The sequence below is a fragment of the Podarcis muralis genome, chromosome 14, assembly GCF_964188315.1.
Source record: "Podarcis muralis chromosome 14, rPodMur119.hap1.1, whole genome shotgun sequence".
NCBI lineage: Eukaryota > Metazoa > Chordata > Lepidosauria > Squamata > Lacertidae > Podarcis > Podarcis muralis.
The window spans coordinates 22,115,979-22,125,603 of record NC_135668.1 but is presented as its reverse complement, the minus strand read 5'-3'; the positions used below and the strand labels follow the sequence as shown (position 1 = coordinate 22,125,603).

Sequence of the window (9,625 nt, the reverse complement as noted above, 5' to 3'; positions counted from 1 at the left end):
CTGTGCCAACGCAACGTAGCTGCCTCCTCTCCCTCTCCCCCCTCCCCCCCGCCTTACACAAAGCTTCGCAGAGTGTAGGGAGGCTAAGCGAAGCATGATGATGCCTCTCTCCAAGTGATCAGAGTGTGACACCGAGATAGCTGCATGCCATCCGTTTGTAATTCCAGTCATGCGACAGAAGGCACCTCTCTGTTCCTTCAGCACAGCCTGCAGGCTTCCAGGCTAAATTTCCTGGCTGGGCAGGGAGGGGTGGAAAGGGAAGACCAGACACAAAAGATTTGCAACATCCCCCGCCTGGCACTGACCTGTGGCTGGTGCAGGCAGCAGATTGTAAACACTACTTATCAGCTGCTGGGAATCACTACTGGGTTGTTGCATTTGGGTCTGCAGCATGGGTGCCAACTTGAATAAAATACGTTTTTTTTTGGGGGGGGAGCCAGGTAAGCCCCGCTTCGCAGAATTGATCGCATGATGCAGTGCACACACACCATTTGAATAGCAATGCCCATCAACTTTGGGGAGGCCTGTCCTCTCAAATATTTTATTTGGGGCCCCCGAAGGGACCTCGACCCCCTAGGAGTTGACTTCTATGGTCCTCAGGCAGGGGCCAGCAAACTTTTTCAGCAGGGGGCCGGTCCACTGTCTCTCAGACCTTGTGGGGGGCTGGACTATATTTTGAAAAAAAACAAAAACAAAAAACTCTGCAAGAGCACCACAAGCCCTGGTAGCTGTTTACCTGTGTCTTGCAAGTGGCAGGGGCTGGCGGTGGCAGGACGATGAGTGGCGCATGAAAGGGCTCCGGAGAGGGGCTGCTTAAAATGGCAGCTGCTCAAGCACTGCTTCTGCTGATGGCACCAACAAAGCCCAGCCCGCTTCCTCCTCTAGGCAGGGCGGGGAAAAGCCAGGAGGAGGGAGGGAGGAGGGGCCGCTGCCGTGGGAGGGAGAGGGAGGGAGAGGGAAAGAATGTGTGTGGTGGCAATCCATGCCTCAATTCCTGGACCGTCCACAGGCCGGATCCAGAAGGCAATTGGGCCTGATTTGGCCCGCGGCCTACCCATGTCCTCAGGCATCTGTCTGCATCATTTGTTTACCCATGTCCTCAGGCATCTGACTGGCCACTGAATGGACAACAAAGTTTTGCATTTGCAGGTGAGAAGTGGCAGGTGAGAGGGTCTGCTTAGCCCCTTTCCCACCCCACTGGTTTTCTTGTGCAAACCCTCCCCCGTCCTCCTCCCACTTTGCAAATCCTCCCCCACTGCTTTCCATTTCACCGGATATACTATCACAGCTCAGCGAGGTCAGAGATCCCCCAGCCAGTCATGTTTCAGGGTCCATGGGATGCTAGCTGTCAGGCTGAGTGATTGGTGTGGTTGAAGGTAGGCAAGGGGTCATCTCAAAGGCCCTACAGGTAATGCAGTCAGGCAGATGGTTGGTCAGGTTGCTCAAGGAAGTTGTACAGTGCTGAAGGAAGCAGGGTCTGGCCTGGATTTCAAGAACCTGTAGCTCATGATTTCTAGCTAGCAGAGGTGCCATCTTATGGGGGGGGGCAATGTTGCACGCATGATGTTGCAACATTATGCATGTGAGATCAGGAGGTTGGGAGGAGCCACAGTAGAGCCAAACATGGCAGCCACATGGCTTCAATGGCCGGTGTCTCCTCCTCCTCCTCATCACACTGCTACTGGCAGGAGTCTGAAGGAGGTCTATCGAGCCAGCAGGATGTCTATTATCCCACCAAAGACTCCTGGTTGAGTTGGGCTCACAAGCTGCAGCAGCGCAGTTTCCGGCCATTATCAGGGTGGCACTGCAGAGCAGCAATGGGCATTCCTGTGGCTTCCCCTGCCCCTGAACTGCCCTGCGATGAAGATAGCAAGGGCCTTGGGTACTGCTGCCAGATTTGCTGCAGAGCCTGCGGCGCATGCAGCCTTGCATCTTTTACGGGCTGGCTTTACTTACCGATGCTTTAAGAGGAGGAATTCAGTTAATTGGAGGCTTCCCCTGAGGAAAAGAGGCTTCAGGGGCAAGATGCATATTGAGACCGATGGTTGAATGATGGGTATTTTATGTGAGGCGGCCATTTGCGCATGTTACTAAGAAGAGTGCTTTTTATGGGATGTACATTTGGCTCTGTACTGAAGAGTAATTGCAGCTAAACAACCCATAAAAGAGAGATGTGCAATTTCTGCAGAGAGCTACTTGGACTTGCTGCAACCTTTTCGCCTTTAAGTAGTAGTGCCTGAGAATAATGAGTGGCAGAATCCAGTCTGGTTCATTAATAAGAGCATGGGGCAGAGTTTCAACAAATTGTTATGGCAAGAGCCATAATTCTTGGGTACCACATCTGCCCTTTCATTATTTTGGATCTATCTATCTACTATCATCTATATCTATCTATCATCTATCATCTCCTTATGGCTGCATGACTAAATTAAGCAAAATAAGAGATATTATACAAATTTGCTCAATTCACACAATCTACGCAGGACACAGAATTCAAATTCTTGTGGTATATAATTTAGATTGCTTTTGTTGTTTGGTTGCTGATTTCTCAGTTTTTATTACAAGATACACAAAGATTTAAAAGCACACAACCACACAGAAACAATGGCCACAAACCAAGGACTAATTAGAGCACAAATACTTTTAAATATGACCAGCCATGCTGGCTGATGGGAATCGTAGTCCAAAAGCCCTAGAGAGTGGCAAGTTTGAGAGGACTGTCTTAGAGCATGAATTCACCATGTGAAGAAGGAACAGCATCATTGACTCTATTTGAACATCTTATGCAATGCTTTTCAAGGTTCTGTACTGTCCCGCCTTGTTACAGAGAATCTTCCCCCACATCATCTTATAAGAACAGGACCCCAGGTATGTCGCAGTGGAATCTGGGAAGTTTTGCAGAGGCCGTGTGCAGTCTATGGGAATGGGCTGCACGGTGGTTGCCTGGTGTTCTGAGTCTCAAACACACACAGAGGCAGGAGGTGGAGCTGGGGAGCTCAAGGGACAGTCAGGTTAGGAGGTGGAACCTGGTGGGATAGGAGCAGCCAGTATCTCAAGATGCTGGATAGCTCAGTTGTTTAGAGCGTGGTGATGGTGACACCAAGGCTGAAGGTTTGATCCCCATAAGGGACAGCTGCATATGCCTGCTTTGCAGGGGGTTGGACTAGGTGATCCACAGGGTCCCTTCCAACTCTATGATTCTAAGACCTAATGTTGGGTTTTTAAAAAATATAAATTAGGTGCAGTGGAGGCTGGTCCACTAGGGCAAATGGGCCACTGCCCTCATGCAACATGGCAACAGAAGACTTAAGTGTCTACACCAGGGCAGGGAGCCCTTTTAACCCCAAGGGCCACTTTCCCTCATGGGCAGCCTTCCAGGGGCCACATGCCTATGGTGGGCAGGGCCAGATATAAAAGAAGGTGGAGCAATGGATGTGGCGCTTACCTTTTTGCAGCAGGCTGTGTTCCAGCCATGCAAAAGTCAGTGCACGCTCCATTGTCCATCCAGGAAAGCAATGAGCATTATCACAGACTCCACCCGAACTATACATTCCATGCAGTATCAAACCACTTTCAACAGCCATGTCTTCACCCAAAGAATCCTGGGAAATGTAGTTTGTTAATGGTGCTGAGAGTTCTTAGGAGACCCCTCTTCCCCTGCTTGAGTTGCAATTCCCAGAGTTCCATGGGAAGAGAAAATGATAGTTAAATGACTCCAGACCATCCAAGTGTCTCTATTTCCTAGGGATGTCCCTGATTTACAGAAGGCGCCCCAGTTTCTGATTTGATCCCCAAATGTCCCGCTATTCCTTAGGATGTCTCTATTTTCATTGCAGAAATGTTGAAGGTTATGCAGTTATCCGACCCGAGCCGTCTGAAGGCAATCCTGTATAGAGAAGTTTTTAAAAATGTTTAATGTTTTATTATGTTTTAATATATGTTGAAGGCTGCCAAAAGTGGCCGGAGCAACCCGCTAAGATGTGTGGGGCATAAATAGTAAAATCATCATTATGGACTGGGATGTCCCGTTTTCATCGGATAAATGTTGGAGGGCGTGTGACTCTGGGAATTGTAGTTCTGTTTGGGAAATCAGGGTCTCCGAAATTCTCAGCACCCTTAACAAACGACACTTCCCAGAATTCATTTGGGGAAGCCACAACTGGTTCCAAGTGGTATGGTGCCAATTTAATTGTATAGTGCAGATGGGATCAGAATTCAAGCACACATTCCAGCAAGACAAAAGCAATTAAGGAGTGCTCAGAAGAAGGCTAGAGGCAGGTTTGACATGGAGGAGGGCGTCTCAGTTGGAGAGGCCCTCTGGGCCTGACGCTCCACACCCCTGATATATACCTGCCCCTTTCCCAGAGCAATTGAACAACTTCCAGCTAGACGTTGTTTTAAACCGACCACAAGATGGCAGTAGCGGTTAAAGCATTGGCCATGCTGGGTTGTTTTGCTGATTGTGCCTGACACATTCAAACCTAGAATGTGGCACGTTTTGCAAGAAAAAAAGCCAGAACGCTTCAAAGGTTGAGCTTCCTTGAGAATTCAGAACTTATGTCCAAGTAAGAGTCACATGCTCAAATATTTCCTTGACCAAAGAAACAAGCTGGCTCAGGAGAGAAATGAAGACACTCGCAGAGCCTGACTCCATTTTCTACATCAGATATAAGTATCATTTCCTTGCTGAGTGCTAGTCTTGACTTTAGCACAATTCTATCTATGTTTACTTAGATGTAAGTGCCAAACTGTTTAATGGATCTTGCTACCAGGCAAGTGTGCATAGGATTATAGCCTTAACATGATAAAGGATGTGCATTAATCCATTCCCCCCCCTCCCCCAGAAGGCAGAAGGCTGGTAAGGTTTTCTGTTCAGCAATGAAGGAGGAATAGGTCCGAAACACATTTATATATGGATTTGAAGTATTAATACTTAATTGCAGGGGTTGGACTGGATTGCAAGGGGCTGGAGTAGATGAACCTTGGGGTCCCTTCCAACTCTACAGTTCTATGCATAGCTGTCAATGTTTCCCTTTTTTAAAGGGAAATTCCCTTATTCTGAATAGGATTCCTTGCAAGAAAAGGGAAAAGTTGACAGCCATGGTTCTATGACTATATTTTTATATGGTTACAGTGGTACCTCGGGTTACATACGCTTCAGGTTACATACGCTTCAGGTTACAGACCTAACCCAGAAATAGTGCTTCAGGTTAAGAACTTTGCTTCAGGATGAGAACACAAATCATGCTCTGGCGGTGCGGCGGCAGCAGGAGTCCCCATTAGCTAAAGTGGTGCTTCAGGTTAAGAACAGTTTCAGGTTAAGAACGGACCTCCGGAATGAATTAAGTACTTAACCTGAGGTACCACTGTATATGCATTGTTACATGTACAGTTGTATTTTGGAAGCCGAGCGGAATCCGTTCTGGAAGTCCGTTCGGCTTCCAAAAAATGTTTGCAAACTGGAACACTCCTGGGTTTGTGGCGTTTGGGAGTCAAAACATATGAATGCCAAGGCATTCAGCTTCCAATGTGTGGCTATATATGTTTAGGTGTTAGTTCATTTAAGAAACCTGAAGTCATGTGTGTGAGTGAGGAAGTGCCATAGCTCAGTGGTAGAACATCTGCCTTGCAAGCAGAAGGTTCCAGGTTCAATTCCTGGCACCTCCAGGTAGGGCTGGGAGAGACTCCTGCCTGAAATCCTGGACAGCCACTGCCAGTCCGTGTTGTAAGTACTGAGCTAGGTGGACTGATGGTCTGACTCAGTATAAGGCAGCTTCTGTCAAGGCTGAGGTCAGATGCAGGTCAGCACAAAAGATGTACCTCTCCAGCCAAGTGATAAACTTGGGAAATGTTTAATGTTTTAAAAAAATGCATTTGTTGTTGTTGTTGTTGTTTAGTCGTGTCCGACTCTTCGTGACCCCATGGACCAGAGCACACTAGGCACTCCTGTCTTCCACTGCCTCCCGCAGTTTGGTCAGACTCATGTTTGTAGCTTCGAGAACACTGTCCAACCATCTCGTCCTCTGTCGTCCCCTTCTTCTTGTGCCCTCAATCTTTCCCAACATCAGGGTCTTTCCCAGGGAGTCTTCTCTTCTCATGACGTAGTCAAAGTATTGGAGCCTCAGCTTCAGGATCTGTCCTTCCAGTGAGCACTCAAGGCTGATTTCCTTAAGAATGGATACGTTTGATCTTCTTGCAGTCCATGGGACTCTCAAGAGTCTCCTCCAGCACCATAATTCAAAAGCATCAATTCTTCAGCGATCAGCCTTCTTTATGGTCCAGCTCTTACTTCCATACATCACTACTGGGAAAACCATGGCTTTAACTATACGGACCTTTGTTGGCAAGGTGATGTCTCTGCTTCAAAAAATGCATATATAAGTGAAAATAACACCAAAAATTGCATCCTATTAGGATAAATTGTTTTGCATAGATTTGTATGTTAGGCAAAATTGCATGGAAACACGTGTATATTAGGAGAAATTTGCACTAGGAAAAAAAAATGAAAACTGACATTGAAATGTGGGGAACTAAATGTAAGATGGCAGAGGGGCAGGGAGGGAATCAGAGAGAAACAAAAATCAGCAATTTCCCCATCCCTCTCCCCAGTCCACAGTTTGAGAAATGCTGCCTTGAGGAATTCCAGAATCACAAAAGGATACAGTGGTGTGTATCGTCCTCAGGCTGATTATGGAATGACCTGCTTTGTTCTGGAGCTTGCTTGTCAACCTAAACACTATCACCATCAGTTTAAAAACTACACGCCACCTTTTATACAGTCTGCAGGAAACTCCCTATTAAATTTTCACTCCACCTCCTTCTGTGCCTCCCATTATTCGTCTCTGGCGAACAAAGTTAGTGCTGTAAAGGATCTTTTCCAAGAGAGTAGCAAAGTAAGAAAAGGGATTCTTTTGTCTCCAGGAATAAAAAAAAACACACCACCCTGTTGCTGCTTTTGAACAACTTCCTTCAACGCGGATAAAAAAGGTCTTTCATCTGCCTTTAAGTGGCTCCATTTTAAGCATGAGTCAGTCAGCTTTTCAAAGTTAATACAACTCGATCAAAAACTGACTTGGCTGCAGCAACTGCTCATCCAACTAGGATTTCATCTGAGATTGTGGGCGGCTGGGGGTAGGGCTGGGGTGGGAGGGGGGAAGATGAAGGAAGCACCCAAAGAAAACTTCATCAGCTGTCAAATGTTTTTCCAGCAAAGGGAGGATGTTTGGAAACCATATTGAGATTTAATCTGTGCAAGAAAGACATGGAAGTTGCAGCTGTGCCTGAGTGGGCACATGAGAATTAAATAACAGTAGGAAAGGGGGAAAGGCTAAATCATCCATTGTTAATGATGGGGGAGAAATTTGGTACGGACCTAATTTGTACTTCCTGGGCCAGTACACAGATTCAGCTATCATTTGAAATTTGTGCTTCTCTGAATTTTGTGATGTGGTTCTCCGACTGGATATGTAGAAAAATGCTTATCTTAGGAGAAAGTGTGATAGCCTTAACCTCCATGAATTTGTCTAATCCTCTTTTAAAGACATCTAACTTGGTGGCCAGTAAGTGGTAGACCTTCACCCCTTCCCATCTCCTCTTTACAGCAACGCTCTCCTCATATCAAGTAGAGATTTTAGGACAGTCTCTTCCCCGCTCTGTCATTTATGAAATTACCAGAAACTGGTTGGAATAAACCGACAGAGAATTCTTGTAGTATCATTATTAGTTAATCACCCAGTCCAAAACAACTAACGTCTTGACACCAGTTCCAGAAACAGAAACCAAAAGACAGAGGAAATTTAGCATTTTAATTAAAGGTATATGTTAGGACTGTGCTTTGTGGAGTGGAACTATTTTTCTTCATCAACCCCTAATTCAATGAAATTGTTCAATTTCTGGGTTCATAGCCATTGTTTTCACCCAATCTACTTCTGCTTTTGTGCTATTTTGTTGCTGTTACAGCTGTATTGATTTCAGAGAGGGCAAGTGAAGCATATGCAGAGTGAGGGCAATGCTTGCTGGACAGATCAGTTTAGAGCGAGGGCAGTGCTTCCTAGACAGGTCAGGTCAGTCATCTGTTAGCTGAAGCTGACTGCGAACCTTGGAAATCTATTGTTAAAGAAGGTCTGTCACTGGCACTGGCGGAGGAACGGGGGTTGGATTACTCGTGGTTGGATTACTGCAATGCACTCTATGAGAGGGCACAGCTAGGGCAGAATGTAGTGGCTACGATGTTTTTTTGGGGGGGCAAACTACCGCCAGCACTTATCACGGTGCTTGCAGTGGCTGCCAATGTGTTACAGGGTCAAGTTCAAGGTGTCGGTACTAACAGCCAGCGTGGTGTAGTGATTAAGAGCGGTGGACTCGTAATCTGGTGAACCGGGTTCGCTTCCCCGCTCCTCCACATGCAGCTGCTGGGTGACCTTGGGCTAGTAACACTTCTCTGAAGTCTCTTAGCCTCACTCACCTCACAGAGTGTTTGTTGTGGGAGAGGAAGGGAAAGGAGATTGCTAGCCGCTTTGAGACTCCTTAAGAGGAGTGAAAGGCGGGATATCAAGTCCAAACTCTTCTTCTAACATAGAAGTAGGGCTGGGAGGGATCCCTGTCTGAAACCCTGGAGAGCTTCTGCCAGTCAGTGCAGACAACACTGAGCTAGATGTACCAATGGTCTGACTCAGTATATGACAGCTTCTTGTGCTCCCTGTCCTTAGGTTCCGTTCCACAGGAAGTGGAGAACTCGGCTCCAAATGGAGTGGATGTGTATCAGAAAGTGGGAAAAGATTTGGGAGCATTCAAATCTCCTCATATTCTAACCACCACCCCACACAGATTCTTAGTGGCCCAGACTTCAAACATCAGGTTGTCCATTCTGTTTCCGAAGAGGACTTCATTGCTCTACCAAAGAACCGTACAGAATGCTGTTTTGACTTCGGTTCAGTCTGAACCACGAAAGAAGAAGCGCACACTTCCATGTGCACGCAATAGCAAGTGAGCATATTAAGCATGTTAATATCAATTATTAAAGCCGTCATCACAGCTAAACTGGCAGGAACATAACCTACATAATTGGAACCAGCGGGAAGTAGGTGTCAAGGAAAGAATGACTACGGCGGAGATGAGTGCCAGAGGAACTCCAGAGGGTTCCCTTGGCTTGTTTTTCTGATAACAAGCGTTGCCCCCCCTTCGCTTTCCCCAAAAATGTGAATTATTCCAGCGCAGAATTTAAAGAGACTTTGCAGACTATATGTTTAAACATTCACAGCCAGGGAGCAATAGCGTAGTTTGACCATTTTAAACTCTGGACTTAGTGAGTTATATGCAACATTAGGCCTACTCGGAAGTTAATGAAGATGATTAGCTTCAATCCATCAGTTTGAATGGGTCTACCATGAGCCTATAGCAGATGCACATAGGAAGCTGCCTCATACTGGATTAGACCACCGGTCCATCTGGCTCAGTTTTGTCTACACTGGCTGGCAGCAGCTTTCCAGGGTAGCAGACTGGAAATGTTGGGGATTGAACCTGAGACCATCTGCATGCAAACTAGAGGCTCAGTCAATGAGCTGTGGCCTTTTCCCTAGGAAGGGGGCCAGGACTGGAGCCAGCTCAATATTATTTACTCTTTAGA

The 9,625-nt window shown here is 46.6% G+C and overlaps 1 non-coding gene across 1 annotated transcript; it reads left to right on the top strand.

Moving 5' to 3' along the window:
* The first annotated feature begins 5,592 nt into the window (after nucleotides 1-5,592).
* Nucleotides 5,593-5,667, top strand: TRNAA-UGC (transfer RNA alanine (anticodon UGC)). Its single transcript has one exon. It is a non-coding gene; the product is annotated as a tRNA-Ala (tRNA).
* The last annotated feature ends 3,958 nt before the right edge of the window (nucleotides 5,668-9,625 follow it).